Source organism: Lissotriton helveticus, chromosome 1_1 (assembly GCF_964261635.1).
Source record: "Lissotriton helveticus chromosome 1_1, aLisHel1.1, whole genome shotgun sequence".
NCBI classification, from domain to species: Eukaryota; Metazoa; Chordata; class Amphibia; order Caudata; family Salamandridae; genus Lissotriton; species Lissotriton helveticus.
The window spans coordinates 98634629-98656174 of record NC_136057.1 but is presented as its reverse complement, the minus strand read 5'-3'; the positions used below and the strand labels follow the sequence as shown (position 1 = coordinate 98656174).

Here is a 21546-nt window from a genome sequence, read left to right as displayed (position 1 = left end):
CTTGCTGCTCGCGCCACGTTACCTAGAGGGTGAGTAGGGGTTATCTTGGCGTGTAACTCCCTTGCCCTGACTTGGGTGTGGTGGTCTCTGACTGACTTTGGCGAAAGCCTTGGCCAGCCAGAGATCCCATTTCCAACAGCAGATATTGGCCCTTCCTTATTTCACAAAAATGATCGGATACCTGCCTCAGAGCGCACTTCTTACAGACGAGTATTGGGTTATCATGTTGCTGTTACAAGCTCCTTACCTGTGCGAGTTATCGGGAACGATGCAGGAGGCAGACCCAAACCAGCCACACATGGAGATCAATGACAAATACTGAAGAATGAACAGAGCTTCCAAGCTGGTGACCATTACTTAATTGACCTTGAAAATAAAAGACACGTTTTAGTATTCTGGTGACTCGTGACCATAAAAAACAAATGTTATAAATTCAATATTGTGTCAAAAACTTAAAAAATGGAACTGGATGTGCTGAATTGAATGTTGTCCCAGGTCATGAGTGACACCTTCCACCACTATTGCTTATGGGACTTTGAGTTTTGTTTTTCTCATTAACCCCTTCCATGCTCATGACGAGCTCAGCTCGTCATGCAGTACACTGCTTGGGTGCTCATGACGAGCTGAGCTCGTCATGAACAATGGATTTTAAGCACTTTCAGCACCAAGCGGGAATTGCTTTAGCATTGATAGCGTTAAAAGGATGGGCTCTAAAGTCCCAGTGTTCTAAGCGATGTTGGTTAAAATCAAAGGCCTGACGCAGGATGAAGAATGACACTGCTCTGCTTAGCAGTGAGATGAATGACAGTTCCCCAGCCCTTCCATTCTTTGACCTACAGAGGCTCGTTGGCCATTCATATTTTTTTGCAACGACAAAGAAACTTTTATTACAGCTTCTGTCAACTGAAGAGATAATACGCCTGGGTGTGTTTCATTAACTAATGACAAACATGAACAAGCAAGAACATGAGTTTCTGGAAAACTATCAAGCACCCAATCAGAATCAGCCGCCCTTCACACCCAGCAAATCCTACTCTATGGCAGGGTGTTGCCTGCCACTATATTGCAGGTTACTTCCAACATAATCTGATTTATACATACATACTCCAGGGTGCTGCCAGCTATCGGGTCTGCACACAGCAGTCTTGAGCCACTCAGGAAGGAGGTTAGCTCTTCATTTCATCTTAAGCCCTTAGGTTACATTCACAGCCTGATGGGTCCGGAGCACTTTATCCTCGCTCTAACTGCGCCGAGCAGATAGACGTAGCCCATCATAGGCTGTGTTTTGTGCTGGGTGATGCCTGGCATCTTATTATCGTTGGCGGGAGGATGAAGCTCTGATAAGAGCTATTACAAGAAGAGCAGAGAAACAGGGCCACAGATCGCCACAGAGTGACAACTGCCAAGAAGCTGAAGAAAGAACTCTGAAACAGCAAACCTCCTACACCCTGGAGATTCTCCAGGGTAAGCAAATGATGGTAATGAAATCCAAACTGCAGCATTAAGGTCACACACTACAACATCATTCCATTTAAACAAAAGTTAACAGCCTACAAGAAAAAGCGAAACAAAAAGCAACAAAACTAGAAAATGCATTTCTAAATGCTGCAAAAGAGAAACAGTTAATACAATTGAAAAATATTAAACTTTGTTGGTACCTTAGTAATATGCTTACTTCTGGGCTTCACTCCATCTGCAGCAATAACGCTGTAAAAGGAGAAATTACTGCTGTGAGTCTCAGAGTCTTCAGTATTACTGGTCACGAAGACTGTGGTGTCGGAAAATAACTTTCTCTTATTTGGCTTTATAATTCCACCAGTCACGCCATTGCTTTTAGCAGACACGCTACAGTCGGCAGCATCACAACGTCAGGCAGACCTGCAATGTGGATCTCACCACTCACACTGGGTGAATATTCAACAAGCATGGTCTCGGCTTACCAAGCAGAACTAAAGAATCGGGTCTCATAACCATACCCAGAGCCACAGGTAGCTCTGCCGCCACTTGAGCATACCCAAACACCTCAGCACTTAAGCACCAGTCCCAGGAGAGACCATCTGTGAAGTCCTTGTTAACTGGCACCACTCCAGGGTCAGCACAAGCAGCATCATGGACAGCGTCTAACACCGCTGCCACAAACATTCATGAACATCCAAATCCTCGTCACCCAAACTATCCAAAAATGGCTTTCTAGATAAGCAGCCAGCCCTGTAGTTTCTGTCTCTGTGTACTTATTTGATGCCAAAGATGTAATTTTAAAAACAACCTTAGTTACATTACAGGGGCCTGACTGACACCATTAAGGGTTCAAAGCAAAGGGCTGTGGTCTGCGAACTTTAAAAGATGCTTGCCCCCAGACCTCTTCTGGACAATAAAAACTGGCACAACCATTCAGAGGAATTGGTGACATCATAAATCATGTAAGAGGGCAGTAAGCTCACTCCGTACCCTCAGAAAAACAGAGCGCACTCTATGAATGAGAGGTACTGCCTGAGCTTTAAGTTTGATACAATGCTCAACCCATTCACTGCACCCACTCGGGAAACATCAGGAGAATGTAGTAAAGTATTCTTAATGTCATTGGCATCAAAATCTACATTCAATACAGGCATGTCACTCAACACCGCTGGATTATCAGGAACCGGCCTCATAGCGAAACCAACTTAGTCTGAATCTGCCATTCCATCCCTTACCTTCCATTGATAGATACATACATTTTTGTGTGAATCTTTTTACCCAATCATTCCAGCAGACTAACAAAGTAATCCAGTATATATCGAAATCCTGCTCAATTAAGGTGTGGGGATTTATACTGGAGCTTGTCAGCTGTTTCTCACAGCTCTAGTTTTATCAAAGGCTACATCACACTAAAATCTTGATGGGTAGTCCTGAATCCGCCATTCCATTTAACAGCACCGCACCAGCATGAACGATACACATGGGACACATTACTTGTCGCATGAAGGTGGAACGAACTATGGAATCAATTGCTAAAACTATATTATTCCCTCTGGGGACATTCTTCCTCATTAACATCAATTGTGCAGACTTTTACAGTAGTGCATACACTCATACTGCTTGAAAATGCCCCAACACTGCAACACTGTCCTTGATCCTGGCATTTCCCATTACTTCCCACGTGTGCCTTAAATCCACACCTGTAACAACTGCCATAATGAGCTTTCTCAGCCAAATTCCTTTTTGTTCGGTCTCTGGAGTTCAAAGAACAATCCAGAGCAGTCCCAAGAATGCGACTCACTGGTGATGCGCCCTCCTCAGAGGTCAGCGTCTTAGATGAAAGCGTGTAGCGCTGTATGCTTTTAGGAATGTTCACCTCTCGGGGAGAGTTGGGTTCCTGCAGCTCAGTAATCTCTCCTGCAAATTCTTAGATAAACAGTTAAACACAAACTCGTCTCTGCTACATACATCCACTCTGTTCTCAAATTTGCTTGGGGCTGTCAAAATGCAAAGAGCTGCAATATATTTGTTTTAAAAAGTTGTGACGTTCAAGCGTGAAGCTTGGTTTATCTCTAAACTGAATTTGTAGAGGTTCTGTTCCCGCACGATACTCGTCCCATATTCCAAGTGCTTCAACCCTGGTAGGTTATCAACTGCCTATTTGCAGATAATTTCTAAAAACTCTCTGCTAGTTTCTGCAAGAAACTGAATTATTATTTGTGGTGAAAGAGGAAAATCACAACCCCTGTCAGAGTGAATTCTCAACGCCATTAAAAGTAACCTGGAGTCAACCCCCTGGTACCTAAGGCACGGAACAGGCAGGCTTAACTTAAGACAATATGTAAAATATGTATGCAGAAACCAAAACAGTAAAAGTCAAAATGCAAAACAATAAAAATAAAAACACGAAATAGAAACATAATGTAAAACGTAATGAACAAAATAACACTAAAATGACAAAACCCAATAAGCGGAATCTGAGATATGAAATGTAACGCTTCAAGTAGCGATAGTGCCAAGAATCACAAGGTGCAAATGATACTGCATTGTTGCGGAAGACCTAGGCATAAATTGATGGTGACCACGATGGAAGTCAGGTCGGATACACCAACCAGGTTCATGCTGGTCAAAGATTTTACCTTTTGACTTTAGTCCTTTAAGTCTTCTTCCATAATAGGAGTGCACTTCTATAGCCCCCCAGGACCTCAGGGGAAGCACTTAGAGCCTCATATGGGCTCAGTCAAGGACCAACAGCCGAGACCAGTCCAGTCCATGCCACTGGTCAGCTGGACAGTTGCAGCAAAGGCCTTTTTAGTGTTCTGTATCCTTGTAGGTTGAACACTACACAGCACATGGGCACATCTATTGTTAGTGCAGCAGGCACAGTGGCACCAGGGCTGAAAAAGGGGTAAGAGCTCACTGAAGCCTACCCTATGCCCACACAGGAGCAGCAATCATTAGTGAAGCAGGTGCAGGGAAGCTCACCAAGGTGCTATTTCCGTCATCAGATGTAGGATAGATATATAGGCAATCACCCGGCATACCCGACGAGACTACACGCTAGTACTTATCAAAGGCAATAATCCTTTCAAGATTTTATCTGACTGGATGCGATGGTGATTACCAGCTTATTAATATTGCATCTCTTAATAAGAATAAGCGACTTGGTGTTCTTCAATGAGGCTATTTCAATATGGATCGAAGGCATTAAATCAATCATGAATGTACCAAACTGATGCTACGTTGATTGCCTATATATCAATACTACATCTGATTACATGCTTAGGTGAAGAACATGGACAGTGGCCCTCTACTTCAGAGGCACTCATCAGTTCTATGTCCCTTTGAACTCAGTTGGATACCTCTATCTACACTCTCCTGAGACACTGAACTGACCTACGGGGAACTCTTCTCCTCATCTGTGCAGCACCTAACCGTAACTTGTTCACAGATACATCCCAGGTGGCAGACAGTACCACCATGGCAAACAAAAGTGGTCTGGCTCATTACATCCCTCGGATCAGACTTTTGTTCCCAACCCAAGGTAAACTCTGTGAATTTAGACAGCAACCAACAGAGGCCCCTGACAGCTGTCAGCTGACAAAAACATCAAAGACAAACAGGTACGTGCCAATACATAGGTGACAAGACCAAAGGTTTCCATACAGACCATGCTAGCACTACCTCACATTAAAGGACACCATCAATGTGGAAATTGGATCTCATGCTTGAGTACCATCGAAGGAGATAAATTTGAATACAGAGGCAAAAGTATCATACATGAAGAATTCACAAATTACAATAGTACCAACGTAATATATTATGTAATATGCCCATGCCTGCTTGCATACGTAGGTAAAACAACTCAGGCAGTAAAAAAGAGGATCACTCAACACAGATCAAGAATTAAATGCAAAGTCCAGAATGCACCCATGGTACAACATTGCGAAGAAAAAAAGACATGAGGCACAAGCCATAAAATGGACAGTCCTAAAACAAAAGAATGTTGCACTGATTCTATACTATCGCGCTTCGAAGGAAAAACTATCCTACGTCTGGGCACAACCGACAATGGACTCAACGAGAAGAGCGAAATAATGCATTGCATATGAGGAGCCGACTACATAACACACAGCACAATATGCAGTAACATTCGTACTGATAGTTTTTCACTAGGTCCTGGTGAATTGCCACTGATCCTCCAGACTATGAGGCATCAAACCTGTCAACCCCTTAAGAGTAGAGCGCAGTTATCCTGAACCATTAGTTCAGAGAGTCACCACTCTTCCTTTTAACCAGGCGGGGAGCCAACCTGAATAAAAGTCATTCTTTGGACTACCCAACCTGTTTTTATCACTTTCCTTAATATGAGCAAAACAAGGGCCCCCTGAGCAAAGATTAGTTCAAATCCTAGGGCAGGGAATTTAATTATGTGTGTAACATCCTGTGCCTAGGTTGTTACACACATAATTAATCACTTTCCATTACACCACATCTTTCTACACTTTATACGTTTCTTACCTCCACTGCACCAAACGGCAAAGAACAAAAGATCTCCACCTTAGAGGCCCTCTTTGGGGGCCCGTCAGGTCTTGCAGCGCCGACCCAACGAGGAGCAGGCCCAAATGATGAAGCATGGCACCTAGCTGGCTGGGTGTGTGAGGGCCCTAGTTCCGAAAGGAGGAATTCTCCTCCCGCCGATTATTTTAGGACTGCCATTTCTCTTTGTGACAATACACATTGTTGACCTCTCTTTACTTCTCTTGACCCACCTAATCAATCAATCAATCAATCAATCATTTGTAAAGTTCACTGCATACATAGCAGGAGGTAAATATCACGCCAATGGAGCTGAGAAACGGGGATTGCTGCGGCCAGGCTCACGCGCCGTGCAGCTGAGCCTTGTTTGTGGCTCTCACGGGCTGGATGTGGCAGAACGGCCGGAGTGCGTGAGGCCCAAACAAACACCAGGAATCAGACACCAGGATCACCTGGGATCCCACAAACAAACACACGGGGAACGGGGTCTTATGGAATGGTTTGACTATGGCGATGTCAGTGTCTCTGTTTTGTTGTTCATAAATAACAAACATTTTTTTTTTAAAACATAAAAGCCAATAAAAATATTATTTAAACCTCACACACACACACACGGCTGGACGCTTTGAGGTCTCCTCACCTCTGCTCAGCACCGGTCAGTGGGAGCTCCAGGGCATGGGGAGAGGTGGGGTCACGCCGGGGGCCCAGCTGCCAGTGAGGAGTGGGGCCCGGTGTGTTATTCCCCCCGGAGTGACGCGCGCGCTCACGCCGCTGCACGAGCCACCATCGCGCACGAAAAAAAGATAGTATCTAACGGCTACGCACGCGCAGGACGGCGCGTCAAAGCTGCGCATGTGCGGAGCGAAGAGACTACTTTCCATCGCCGAGGTCGGACCTTGCACGGAGTGCAGATTGTGAACAGCCCTGAACGGAGGGCGCGCAGCCTCATTGCGCATGCGCAGAGTAAAGACACTCAGCTTCACTGCGCCTGCGTAAAGCAAAGACACTACCCATAGAAGAGCCGAACCAAGGAGCTTTGCACTTCAATCCATCTCACCCGGTGCTGTGGCGCGAGGCGCCTCGTGCTCCGCGGCGGGAGGCAGCTGCTGCTTCTCACTCATTGTGTCCCCGCGCGGACACCGTCATTGTTGTGCTACTTTGTGTCCCCGCGCGGACACCGTCATTGTTGTGCTACTTTGTGTCCCCGCGCGGCCCCCGTCATTGTTGTGCTACTTTGTGTCCCCGCGCGGCCCCCGTCATTGTTGTGCTTCTTTGTGTCGCCGCTCTCAATATTCGCAAGGTGATCCTTCAATGCGAGTGCCATCCGTTCCGTTGTGCTGTGTAAGCCTTCCAGAAGCTTCCACTCCTGCGAATGCTTTATCTGTCACCTTTAATATAGCTCTGCATGAAATATTAATGATTCTAAGGCGCTAAACAATCTTACATCTCATCAAGCTTTGCATACATTAAATACGACCAATACAACACCTGCACACTGCCAAAGCGCAGCCCAAGGACTGAGTCTAAGGCTCTCTTGAGACACCACTCGGTGCTGACTGACCAAGGTGAGGGCTGGAGGTTGGACCATTTGCATATGATGACCTCTGCTCAAACCAGGCCTGGATGCCTGCACGGCTAGAGAGCATGGCTGGAGTACAAGTGCATGGCTAGAGTGCACAGTTTATGGCTAGAGTGCACAGTGCATGGCTAGAGTGCACAGTGCATGGCTTGAGTGCACAGTGCATGGCTAGAGTGCACAGTTTATGGCTAGAGTGCACAGTGCATGGCTAGAGTGCACAGTGCATGGCTAGAGTGCACAGTGCATGGCTAGAGCGCACAGTGCATGGCTAGAGAGCACGGCTAGAGCGCACAGTGCATGGCTAGAGTGCACAGTGCATGGCTAGAGCGCACAGTGCATGGCTAGAGAGCACGGCTAGAGCGCACAGTGCATGGCTAGAGTGCACAGTGCATGGCTAGAGCGCACAGTGCATGGCTAGAGTGCACAGTGCATGGCTAGAGTGCACAGTGCATGGCTAGAGTGCACCGTGCATGGCTAGAGTGCACAGTGCATGGCTAGATTGCACAGTGCATGACTAGAGCGCACAGTGCATGGCTCGAGCGCACAGTGCATGGCTAGAGTGCACAGTGCATGGCTAGAGTGTACAGTGCATGGCTAGAGTGCACAGTGCATGGCTAGAGCGCACAGTGCATGGCTAGAGAGCACGGCTAGAGCGCACAGTGCATGGCTAGAGTGCACAGCGCATGGCTAGAGTGCACAGTGCATGGCTAGAGCGTACAGTGCATGGCTAGAGTGCACAGTGCATGGCTAGAGTGCACAGTGCATGGATAGAGTGCACAGTGCATGGATAGAGTGCACCGTGCATGGCTAGAGTGCACAATGCATGGCTAGATTGCACAGTGCATGGCTAGAGTGCACAGTGCATGGCTAGAGCGCACAGTGCATGGTTAGAGTGCACAGTGCATGGCTAGAGTCCACAGTGCATGGCTAGAGTGCACAGTGCATGGCTAGAGTGCACAGTGCATGGCTAGAGCGCACAGTGCATGGCTAGAGAGCACGGCTAGAGCGCACAGTGCATGGCTAGAGTGCACAGTGCATGGCTAGAGTGCACAGTGCATGGCTAGAGTGCACCGTGCATGGCTAGAGTGCACAGTGCATGGCTAGATTGCACAGTGCATGGCTAGAGTGCACAGTGCATGGCTAGAGTGCACAGTGCATGGCTTGAGTGCACAGTGCATGGCTAGAGTGCACAGTTTATGGCTAGAGTGCACAGTGCATGGCTAGAGTGCACAGTGCATGGCTTGAGTGCACAGTGCATGGCTAGAGTGCACAGTTTATGGCTAGAGTGCACAGTGCATGGCTAGAGTGCACAGTGCATGGCTTGAGTGCACAGTGCATGGCTAGAGCGCACAGTGCATGGCTAGAGTGCACAGTGCATGGCTAGAGTGCACAGTGCATGGCTAGAGAGCACGGCTAGAGCGCACAGTGCATGGCTAGAGTGCACAGTGCATGGCTAGAGCGCACAGTGCATGGCTAGAGAGCACGGCTAGAGCGCACAGTGCATGGCTAGAGTGCACAGTGCATGGCTAGAGCGCACAGTGCATGGCTAGAGTGCACAGTGCATGGCTAGAGTGCACAGTGCATGGCTAGAGTGCACCGTGCATGGCTAGAGTGCACAGTGCATGGCTAGATTGCACAGTGCATGACTAGAGCGCACAGTGCATGGCTAGAGTGCACAGTGCATGGCTAGAGTGTACAGTGCATGGCTAGAGTGCACAGTGCATGGCTAGAGCGCACAGTGCATGGCTAGAGAGCACGGCTAGAGCGCACAGTGCATGGCTAGAGTGCACAGTGCATGGCTAGAGTGCACAGTGCATGGCTAGAGCGTACAGTGCATGGCTAGAGTGCACAGTGCATGGCTAGAGTGCACAGTGCATGGATAGAGTGCACAGTGCATGGATAGAGTGCACCGTGCATGGCTAGAGTGCACAATGCATGGCTAGATTGCACAGTGCATGGCTAGAGTGCACAGTGCATGGCTAGAGCGCACAGTGCATGGTTAGAGTGCACAGTGCATGGCTAGAGTCCACAGTGCATGGCTAGAGTGCACAGTGCATGGCTAGAGTGCACAGTGCATGGCTAGAGCGCACAGTGCATGGCTAGAGAGCACGGCTAGAGCGCACAGTGCATGGCTAGAGTGCACAGTGCATGGCTAGAGTGCACAGTGCATGGCTAGAGCATACAGTGCATGGCTAGAGTGCACAGTGCATGGCTAGAGTGCACAGTGCATGGCTAGAGTGCACCGTGCATGGCTAGAGTGCACAGTGCATGGCTAGATTGCACAGTGCATGGCTAGAGTGCACAGTGCATGGCTAGAGCGCACAGTGCATGGCTAGAGTGCACAATGCATGGCTAGAGTGCACAGTGCATGGATAGAGTGAATAGTGCATGGCTAGAGTGCACAGTGCATGGATAGAGTGAATAGTGCATGGCTATAATGCACAGCAAACAGTTGTACAATGGCAAAGGCAGGAGGTGAAAAACATGGCCAAGCTAAGGGGAAAATGAGTAAGATGGGACATGGGCAGGCAGGCAAAGAAAGCAAGGAGAAGGTGTAGGGAGAGGGAAAGAAGGCTAATTAAGTTGGACAAATTAATGGTGAACTTAAAAAATGAAATTTTGGGCCTGAGGTACCCAACATGCATAAGGAAAAACGTGGCTGGACAAAGGACGAGCAAAGGAAGAGCAAATGGGGTACACGGTGGGTTAGTTGGGGATTGAAAGGAAATGGAGAGAAGTGATGAAGCAAGGACAGCCGAAGAATTTAGCATGTGCATATGTGGCACTTGGCAGGAGGCGAGACAAAGGACATAATCAAGAAATAGACGACTCTGTAAAATAAAATATTTGATTAGGATCAAATAACTTGAGATGAGTTAATGGGTCAAGCCTTACAGTTAGGTCGAGAGGACTATTCAAGTAAGTCCCTAGACCTAAAGGTCTCCTGTCATTTTTCGAGGCCTTGAAGACATAGCCTGACATTTTACCTCCGTCTTTGAAGCACAGCAAATGAGACCATATCAACACAGAAATGCTTGGATTTGCATGACCCAGCAAAAATCAGCCCTGACCAACAGTTTGGGAAACAATGGGTTAGTGGGGTATAGACAGCAGCCTATGCATCGCAACAACTTAAATGCATGCCTCATTGTGCAAGACATAACATTCAAAGTCCCGATTACTGGAGAAAAATACGAAAAGTCTTCTAAAGTTGTGCCCCAAACGAATATTCTCTCATGGAGCACAGTTTCTTTAAAAAGTCATGAACACTCGCCTCATAGTCTGCAAACGCCACGTGCAAAAAGAGCCTTAGTACCTGCAGTCAACACAAAGCACACATAGTAAGTACGTCCTATTTCATTTGTTAGATGCAGGCACATAGAGATGTCGCAGGGCTGATAAGAGTTATCATTTCGGTCCTACTCAGGTCTCTTCAGAGATATAAGATCTATGTAAGTGGTGGGTATGTACATGAGGAATACGTGAGGCAACCACGAACACAGCTCCTAACCTCTACAAAGGACAGCCCACTTCTGGTGTCTAGTCCCATATCGTGACACGGCGGAGTAATGTCGGAGATTAAATTACTCCAATAATGAAAGAAAACAAATTATTGATAGCATATAAACACATCAGTAGCTAGCTAGTCGTGCCCACTAAACCTAAATCTCTGGCTCCTAATATTCCCTGTCAGTTCTGCGAAACTTGGAAGACTCCAGGAATTCCAAAAGAGCATTCTAGTAAATAGAGAGCCACACAATACCAACGGTATACACAGAAGACGCGCATGTTGGTTTTCAAGTTAGCAAAGTCGGACAAACATACAACACTCTACATGGCATTTGTTACTTCATCCCATTTAAAAACTGACAGCTGATGTTTTTTGACGACGGCCTTGCTAAGAAGCTCTTAAAAGGTCTATAGCCCACAGCGTGCTAGACATCATGACAGCCCGCTGCATCCCTGAATCCCATCCCATCCCATGTTATCCTTAACGTAACTGGAAAAGTAACACAGCAGGGTGTTGTGCGCTGGCTCTCAAATCTGCCCCCGCTCCGAGCACACGTATCGGTGATGCCACGTATCCCGAGCCAGTGACTTGAACTGCCCAACGCAACCCCCTACCCTCCCCAGAAGAACCCCTGGAGCAGCACCAACCGACAGAACTCGCCATCCTCTCCTCCGCAACACCAGGTTACTATGGGCAACTACGTCACCCACGCATGACATATTCATGAATACTATAACCTGGAGCAGGTAGCAATGTCTTTTGCATGGAGAGTTACTAATGAAAATCGAAACAATTACACCACTTATAGGTTGTGGAAATAAAGAAAAATCAGCAATATTGATCCATTAAAAAAATTCAGGATAAACAGTTTGAAGTTATCTCACAATAGAATGATACATCGACTTTCAATGCCAACTAGTTCTCACAAGGAAATACTTTCTGTAGACTGCTGTTTTAGGGGAAAAGTATGCCACAGAGTAAACGCATGCACATCTGTGAAGTATAAATAGTCCAGTAATCATGATCGATACAAGACTTTGATTGCCAACTTGCTGCGCTCCAAGGAGTAGGCAGTCGAAGCAGCTACAAATGGAGGTTGCAAAGATTGAGAGAGAGAGAGAGAATTGACTAACTAGCCTATGGCTTAACTGGAAGATCCTATTATAAATTGATATCTTTGAGTGTAGAGGGAAGGGCCGAGGAGCATATTTGGTGTCAGTGAGTAATGGAAAGTGGATAGGATCACTCATCAGTGAGGCAGTAAAGCCAGAGTCTCAGAAAATGCCGACCACTGCCAATGATCACATGTTGTGAGTTTGAGTTTGACAGTGCCTTGTCCAGAGTTGCGTGAGGTGTTCGTGGGGACATAGAGCCCTTACTTGCAAGGCAGGCAACAAACTGAGTGCTTAATAACACCAGGTTTTTCTTGCTAATTTCCCACTGTTGGACCCGGCCTCGTGGCGTGGTTCGCACCTGTCCCTCCGCACCCTGGGAGCGTAGGCCTGCACCCTGAGTCCCCTGCGCAGCCTCCCCGTTAGTGTAGCCTGCACCCCGAGCCTGGTCGTCCTACCCCCGATGAGCCCAGACCCCCGTAACCAACGACCAGGCCTGCCTATCCCGTTCCACTCCCGGCTCCGAGCGCCTAACCTTGCATGCCCCACAAGGCCCGGCAGCCATTTTACCTTCCCGAGATCCCTGTCTCCCTGGGCCTAGCGTGACCCCAGCCCCAGCGAAACCCAGACTCCAAAGGCGCGCCAGTCCCGGCTGGGGGGTAAAGGGCTCCCCGAGTGAGATAAGCCCGGGAGTTTCGATGGCACCTCGGGCCTCCCCTGAGAGACTGGTTTCTGTCACTCCTCTGGCCTCCCCGGGTGCTGGCTCCAGACCTGCTGGGCGTCTGGGAATCCCTGGACGCATCTTTCAAAGAGATTAAAGAGCCAACAACCGGACCTCGCCGACGACCAGCCCCCAAGGCATGAGACCTCCGCCTGCGAGGGTCCGGACATCAAAGGGCCAATGGACTATATCAGGGCCCGCCCGACAACTAGCGGGCAGTTGTATCTTGGACCTGAAGCCTGCTGATCTGATCGTGGCTGACCCTGAGAAGAACTCAACCTCGCATTGCTGAGCCCTGCTGACGCTGTCGCGGCTCCCTCTTCGCAACAAGGAACCGAACCACCTGAGCCCTGCTGATGCTGTCGCGGCTCGAGCTGAACTCGTAACCATCGGAGCCCTGCTGACGCTGTCGCGGCTTGAGCTTGAACTTGTGACCACCTGAGCCCTGCTGACGCGGCTCCTCAAGAACTTCTCCGGATCGAGCCCTGCTGACCTCGTCGCGGCTCGAGGAGTACTCTGGTCCGGCTGGACCATCGAGACCACCATCACGACCGAGCCGACTCGACGTGAGTGAAGCAGGCAGTACACCATCATCTTCCGTATCCCCCGGCTCGAGGATTGAGAGCTGTGCGCAGGTACGCTTCGTACTGGCCCAAAGGCTAAAGACTGTCCCGCTTCCCTCTTCCCGAACCCTCCAAGAATTTTGTGATCCCTCGATCATTTGTACATAAGAGTGCTACTTTCCTTTTGCTGCTTATAAAGAACTTGTTACTGAAATCCATCGGTGTGGTGTCCGTTCGTAAGTGTGGTGTGAGCTCAGTGTGTACGATCCTAGACCCGAAGTCCTCCCCGGTGAGGACCTCACGATAAGACTCGGCAAGATCTGTGGGAGAAGTGGGTCCTGGGGTGGTCGGGTGAGCACAACCTGACCCTCTGAGATCGCCCCTTCTAACACCCACCCATTATGTTGCCATTTAATTTTATGTTTTAGAGAAAGTCTTGCGTGATGAGTAAAGACAGCTGACAGTTTGACAGCCCTTTTGAAAGAAACACACGCAATATGTTTATATTTCTCTGTAAAGTAAGTTCATATTATCAGAAACGTAATAGTGCCATTTCTATAGCTAATATTATATAATATGTATATATATGTAGGTAGTTATAGTTGGGACCTGTTATCCATAGGAAATTCGCTACATTCTATTCCCAATGTCTTTGGCGCCGATTGATGAATCTTCGCGAAGTTTGCAAAACTCATGGCCCGCTCCTATCTTGAAAGTTTCGGGGAGTTTCGGAAAGCGGGGCCGAGAAAGATGGGGGGTCCCAAAACATGTGTTCCCCATGCAATTTTCCATAGGAAACTTTAGACACGGCTACAGCCCGAACTGCTGAACGGAATTACACCAAATTTGGCAAAAAGGTAGCCCTTTGTTCAGAAAGATCCCTTTTTACCTCTCGCTGAGTCAGAGCATGCGCTGCTCTGCGAGACATTTCCTGACTCTGTGAGACAATTTGTAAGCAGGTTTTAAATGTGCTGCTACCAAAGGCTTGGCCACCGGCTTACGATTGCGCGCACAAGCGCGCGCACCTAGCTCCGCCTCTTTAATGCAGCGCGCCTCGCTCTGTAGAAGCTGAAAATAGAAATGATAAACGATTCCACACCAACGACTCTCTGTTAGCACATAAGATAGCAAAGTTTATTGGAAACCAACAAACGGCAAATTAAAGTGCAGCACGGAGACATCAGCAAAGCCACTGAATGTCCAAAGAGGTGACTGGTCTGACAGTTTATATAGGCCAAAACCACAAAGGATATAGCATCATAACATACGTAGCAGAAATTAAGCATCGTTCATTTGACCAATTAACAAGAGTTTGAGTAGTCATATACCATGTAAGGTCCGAACTATACTGTTGCCAACCACGTGGCCCCAAGTGGGCAGCCTCTGGGACTTTCCTCTTTCCACACCAACAGAAACACAACATGACCTAGCCTGCCCCGAGCAGGTATCTGCCTCTTACTTCCCATGGGTCTTGTCCTGCGTGGTGGATCGGAGGTTGTACCTTTGTGGTGCTTCAGATGTCTCTGGTGGTGCTGGTGGAGCTGGTTCTTTACTGTCTGGTCCTTCTGCTTTCTTGGTGTGGGAGTTGTGGATCCAGGATGTTGGCCGTTGGCACTTAACTGCTGTTGCTGTGCTGAGAATCACCAGGTGCGGTCCCTTCCACCTTGGCTGGTGGCAGTGACATCGGGCGTGGGCCTTTACCCAGATCCAGTCACCAGGCTGCAGGTCATGTGGCGTTTGAGTTGTTGCTTGTGGAAGAGCCTGCAGGACCTGGCGGTGAAGATAACGTAAAGTCTCTGTTAATTTCTTACAATAACATAAAAGCAGATCGTCTGTTACTGATAGTGGGGCCGTGGACATATGGCCTGCAATGTTCATGGGTCGGCCAAATACTATCTCGTGGGGGCTGAGCTTTGTTACCCTGTCTGGTGTGCTCCTCATTGCCAGCAGGGCTAGTGGTAGTGCATTTACCCATGAAAGTTCAGTTGATGCACACATTTTTCTAACCTTATTCTTTAACACCCCATTCTTTCTTTCCACCGCGCCCGCTGCAGGTGGGTAATAGGCACAGTGTAGCTTCTGTGTGGCCCCAAGTCCTTTACATATTCCCCCTATGACATGGCAAATGAACGCTGGCCCATTGTCGGAGCACAGAAGGGCTGGTATCCCAAAGCGTGGGATAAGTTCCTGTAGGAGGCATTTTCTTTTTAAACTCTTTTTATTAATAAAACAACATAAAGAAAAGAAACTCTCAGGTGAAAGCCATCAATAACATTGCATTAGGTCCATGTGGCACAGTACAGGATAAAACAATTAAGGATTAGCTCCATGATCAAGGGGATTCCTGTGTTTCCTTGTCTGGTCCCTGTATCGGTGGCTCGCAAAGTCCTCCACGGTGGGTATTCCACGCTCCCCATATTTTCCCCCATTTACGTGGGCAACCCCTGGCCAGATATACCGCCCGCTCTCTGAACATGCACCAATCAAGGTCATCTGCCCATTTATTGACTTGGGGCTGTTGTCGAGCTCCCCACAGTTGTGCAATATTACGCTTGGCCACCATACACGCTAATGTGACCCACTGTTTCTGATAGGCATCCAGGTCAGTCGGCTCCCATACATTCAGCAGACATCTCTGGGCCCCCAATCCCACCTCTTGCCCCAACACCGTTCTCAACATGTCATGGATCTTCATCCAATAATCCCATATCACAGTGCAGTGCCAGAGGATATGTATAAAGGTGCCCTCCTCTCCACAGTCTCTCCTACAAGCCCTGCTGTCAGCCCGCCCCATTCGCACTAAGGGCGGTCCCGTTATGTAGGATCTGTGTAGTATTTTCAGCTGAACCAAGCGGAGCCTCATCTAGATACCAACTACCTTAGGGGAAGACACCGCCTCGGTCTAATCTGTGTCATCCAACTCCAACCCATCCGCACTCCACTGCGCTCTAAGCTTCCTTAACGGGTCATCTGTGTTGTTAATCAACTTTCGGTAAATGAGGGAGATGGTCTTCTCAGGTAAATGCCCATCTCAGACACGGTCCTCGAGAGGGGATGCCTCCGGGAGCTCTAGACTTTTGGGGACGTGGGCAGCGAGGGCGTGTCTCACCTGCAGATACCGAAAGTACTTCGCTAGGGAGTCAAATGGTTGGACAGAATCCTTCCCCCATACAGTGTGGCTTACTGGTTAGAGGCGGCAGACCCCGGAGCAGAAGTCGGTCCGGGACCAGGGTTCAATTCCCGACGCGGCAGGGTCGTGGACTTGGGTCAGTGGACTTGATAATTCTCGCTTCGGTGCTTACTCTAATCAGGGGTTCCACTCTGCAACTCTGGGCATTAGCTTGCCTAATCTCCACAACGGCCCCATCAATTCCGGGGATGCCTGGCTCCACCTTAGGGACTCCCAGCAGGGACCATCCCACAAGGAAAGCCAGGACGGGTTCCCCAGAGTTATACAGCGCCAGGAAACCTACTGACGGGTAGCAGTGCGCTTTACAAGCTCAAATACATTTACATTTACATCCTTAATCTGAGTGATTCCTATGAGGTCCCACTTGTCAAACCCTTTCGTCTTTGCACAAGCTCCCTAACTTCTCCGAGTTTAGCAAGGGGGTGGCGAGCATGAGTTTCCCCTCCCACCCTAGACATTTGGTGGCCGCATGCCATACTCTTACCGTGTGAGCCGTCGGGCCTGTCAGAGGGTATCTACCTGGCCTCGAATATAGCGCTCTATCATCCCACCAGGGGCCTGACTCCGGTTCATGGCATATCCCGGATCGCCGGGTTGGCCTTAGACAACCTGATTCACAGCGGCTAGATGTGAGGCCCAATAGTACTTAAGCAAGTCAGGGATTCCTATTCCCCCGTCGTACCAGGCAAGGGCAGGGCCATCATTTTCAAGAGAGTGGCTCTGCCAAGCAGGGAGAGCGGGAGGGCCCTCCAGCGCTCCACATCTCGTCTACACCGCGCCAATGGGGAGGCCAGGTTATTTTCATAGCGCAGCTTTGGGTCAAGCGTAATGAACTTACCCAGGTATTTAAACCCTACAGTCTCTATATGTATAGGACAGGACCGTGGGGTATCGGGGGGGGATCTCCGGCCAAAACAAAAATCACCGATTTATTCCAGTTGATAGCTAAGCCTGAGTACCTTCCAAAGGTCGCAAGTACGTCAAGAAAATACCGGAAGGAGGCCTTGGGGTTCGTGCGGTAGAGCAGGACGTCATCCGCATATAGCGAAATCTTGTCCTCCCAGTCAGGCGTCCAGCGCAGTCCGCTTATTGTTATGTCCCATGTCACCCAAGCCACCAGTGGTTCCATAGCTAACGCAAAGAGCAATGGGGACAGTGGGCATCCCTGTCTGGTGCCCCTCCCCAGCGTGAAATCCTCCGATTTGCAGTTGTTAACCACCACTCTCGCGAGAGGGTCAGCATAGAGCAAGCGCACCCAATCAATGAATTCACTCCCGAAACCCAATTTCACCAACACTGCGAATAAATAAGGCCATTCCACTCGATCAAAAGCCATAGTTGCATCCAAGGATACTAACCCCGCCTGTTCCTGCAGTCTACTAGAGACTCCGATAATACTGTGCAGCCTACGCAAGTTTAATGCTGTGCTACGACGCGGCATAAACCCGGATTGATCCGGGTGAATCAGGGTTGTAATCACTTTCACCAACCTAGTAGCCAGTAGCTTAGCCAATATCTTGGGTTCGGCATTGAGAAGTGATATAGGCCTATAGGAGGAGCACCTCTCCGCCGGCGTGCCTGCTTTGTTAATAACCACAATGTTGGCCACCCTCTGATCGTATTGAAGCTCTCCCCTCTCCCTACTTTCAAAGAACATGGCACGAATGTAGGGGGCGAGTTTGTTGGCGTTGAGTTTATACAGTTCGACAGGTATGCCGTTGGGGCCTGTGGCCTTGCTGTACTTAACCTGACGAATTGTCATCAGTCAGGCCTCCAAGAGGAAGTGCGAGAAAGATGGTACTTAGATCTCAAAACGTTTCAGCCTGGAGGCCAGCTGGGACATATATCGACAAAAGAGTGACTGTTCGGCCCCCCACCTGTCCTGAGACTCCAGCATATATACCTCTCAGGTCTATCCAGGTCGCCTGTATGGATAGTGGGAAGGAGTTTTTAACAAGTATACCCACTCCTCTGGAGCCGGATGTGAAGCCTGCGTGCACCGCCAGTTTATACCCCCCTTTGTGGAGGGCCATACATTTATTGCCAACTAAATGCGTCTCCTGGAGACAAACAACATCTGGGGAATGTCGCTTGAAGAGTTGACTGACCATCCCCCTCTTGATCTTATCACCCAATCCATTAACGTTCCAACTCAACACTCTCATCCCCGATCCTCTATTATCACGTGCCGTAGAACCCATGTACACCATGCATCAATATAGTCGCTTAACCTGAGCCAGAATAACAATAACTAACAAAAACACAAAAAAACATAAACCAACATAACTTCACACCGCCCTTCCCTCCCCCAAATCTGCACCCCTTTCCTTTCAGTTCGAACTTTCAAAGTGGCAATACCACCCTGTCAATCTACCATCCATCCCCTGGGCCTGGGGGTCCCACAGGGCTCCTCGTTGAGCCCTACCTTGTTCAACCTGCTAGCTGCAGTCGTCAAACAGTGGGGTTTGACGATGACCTCATACGCTGACGATACGCAGCTGGCGGTGACACTAAGTGGAGACCCTGAAGTGGAGGCCCCCAGATTCCGAGCTGGACTTGTGGCAGTAGCGAGTTGGCTTCGTACCAATTGCTTACAGTTGAATGCCACCAAAACTGAAGTGCTGGTCTTGGGGAAACATGCTGAGTTATGGGGAGACCAGTGGTGGCCTCCAGAGCTGGGCATCACTCCTATCCCAGCCTTAGAAGGGAAAAATCTAGGAATTTGGCTGGACCCCGTGCTCACCTTCATAGGCCACACGAAGAAGGTTGCAGCCACCTGTTATGGTATCTTGCGTGGCATAAGGCCAGTCCTGAAATACTTCGATCCTCCCACTTGGCAGCTCGTGGTCCAAGCTTCAGTTTTATCCCGGCTGGACTACGGAAGTGCGCTGATGCTAGGGGTGAATCAAGCTGAGGCATCCAGACTTCAAAGGGTACAAAATGCCGCGGCGCGGGCCATTGTTGGTCTTCCCAGACACTGTTCCGCCTCGGGCACCATCTCGGCCCTACATTGGCTACCGGTCAGGCAGAGGATCAAGTTTAAAGCGCTCTGTCTGGCCTTTAAAATCATGAAACTTTCGTCGCCGCCGGCTCTGACTAACTTGCTTATTCCCTACATCCCTTTGAGATCCTTAAGATCAGAGGCTCTTCATCTGGCAGTTTGCCCTCGCTTTAAACTTTGCCGAATGGGTGGCCGCTCTTACCGGGTGCTTGCTGCGGGGCTGTGGAATTCGCTCCCGGTGCACATCCGAGCTTTGAATGATCTGCTCACCTTCAGGCGCGCCATCAAAACGTTCTTGTTTCCTACTTCTGAGTAGCTGTCCCTTTTTTTAATTTCAACCATATCAACGGGAGCTTCCTGCCTCTGACCCCCCCCCCCCCCTTTAGCACCGTGACTGCCTATTGTTCGATGGAACTCAATGTCACTGTTCTTGTGAGCCTTCGTCTTCTTCGCCGCTCTGCTTCTGGGGAACTCTCTGGGAGGCCAGCCCCTCCACCCAGTCCGAAGCGATTTCAGGGTTGTCGAAGAACCAGACCTTATCCTCTGCTTCAACCCGAAGCTTGGCCGGAAACATCATGGCGTATTTAAGGCCAATGTCACGGAGTCGCCTCTTGACCCCAGCGAAACTTTGGTGCTGCCATTGAACCGCCTGAATGAAGTCTGGAAAAAAGTTAATGTTGAAGTTCTCAAACTTCAAAGGCCCATCAGTTCTGGATGCTTGCAGGATAGCGTCTATGTCTCTGAAGTTGAGCACCCTCGCAATCATCGGTCGAGGCGGGTCCCCCGGTCGCGGCCTTCCACACGAAATCCTATGTGCCTGTTCCACCGTGAAAAGGTTGCTAAGCCCCTTCGGCTTCAGATGGTTGAGAATGAAGTCCTCCATGAATAAATCCGGAGCTGGACCCTCGGCCCGCTCCGGGACACCAAAAACGCGTACATTGTTCCGCCGGGCCCTTACTTCATACTCATCCAGCTTACGGGCCGCCATCTCGCTGGAAGCCTTAAGGTTCCTCACTTCCTGCTGGAGCTCCACCACATCGTTGGTCAGGCTCGCTGTTTTAATGTCTAGCGACTTCACTTTCTCACTAGTTTTGGCGAGATCAGCCCGGATAAGATTCACCTTGATGGTCACGGTGTCTAGTTTGTGCTCCATGGACCTCTATTTGCTTTCCCAGGAAGGTATGGACCCCTTGCATGGCCACCATCACGTCTGTTAACGTAGGCTCAGTGTTTTTGGCTCGGGCCACACTTCGTCGTCTTGCAACTTTCCGAGACCTACAGGGGAGCTCCTAGGCTGCGTGTACCGGTCAAACCTGTTCGACTGGATAAGCCGGGAGCCCCTGGTGTTCTTCGACTGCTGCTTGTCCGCCTCTGGTTTAGTCGCCATCACATCTCGGACACGGGGGGGATTCACCCAACCACAGTTGCACAGTTTCTCTTCGTGTTCCAAGCAGGGCTATGACGCCTGCGATCTCTCTCCATACCCCCGGCGGTGATATTGCAAAGTAAATCCGATCCCAAGTCGCTCAGACGCCATCGAAGCCCGATATCTCCGTCGGTCGCTCGAGAAATACGCCGGATCCGTGGTGTGGTTCTAAACGGCGATGTTCACAAACGTGCGAACACGTGCCCCCACCGGATGAGGCAGGTGCTCAAGACTTGTCCGGATAAAACTTGGAGACGGACCGGCAACTTCCGGTGACAGACACCGCTGTTGTTGCACTCGAACTGGGATCGCCCATCCACTCGAGGTCACGGCTTCCAAGCCTGCAGGCCGCAAACCTTCCTCGTTCCTCGGGTCGTTGGGGGTCAAAAAGAACACGGAAAACAGCGTTTGTGTCCTCCCTGCTTCCGCCACTCGTCCCCACCACT

General features: G+C 49.3%; 2 long non-coding RNA genes across 2 annotated transcripts in view; both read right to left on the bottom strand.

Moving 5' to 3' along the window:
• LOC144757793 (uncharacterized) overlaps nt 1-6770 on the bottom strand; it is a 43641-nt gene extending 36871 nt beyond the window's left edge. The window contains exons 1-3 of the long non-coding RNA XR_013595595.1: nt 6638-6770; nt 1659-1707; nt 248-366 (exon numbers count right to left, since the gene is read on the bottom strand). This is a non-coding gene — a long non-coding RNA (uncharacterized LOC144757793). The remainder of the gene's footprint in view (nt 1-247; nt 367-1658; nt 1708-6637) is intronic.
• Nucleotides 6771-14593: 7823 nt separating this feature from the next.
• The window catches only part of LOC144767905 (uncharacterized), a 210204-nt gene continuing 203251 nt past the window's right edge, over nt 14594-21546 (bottom strand). The window contains exon 8 of the long non-coding RNA XR_013598382.1: nt 14594-15253. This is a non-coding gene — a long non-coding RNA (uncharacterized LOC144767905). The remainder of the gene's footprint in view (nt 15254-21546) is intronic.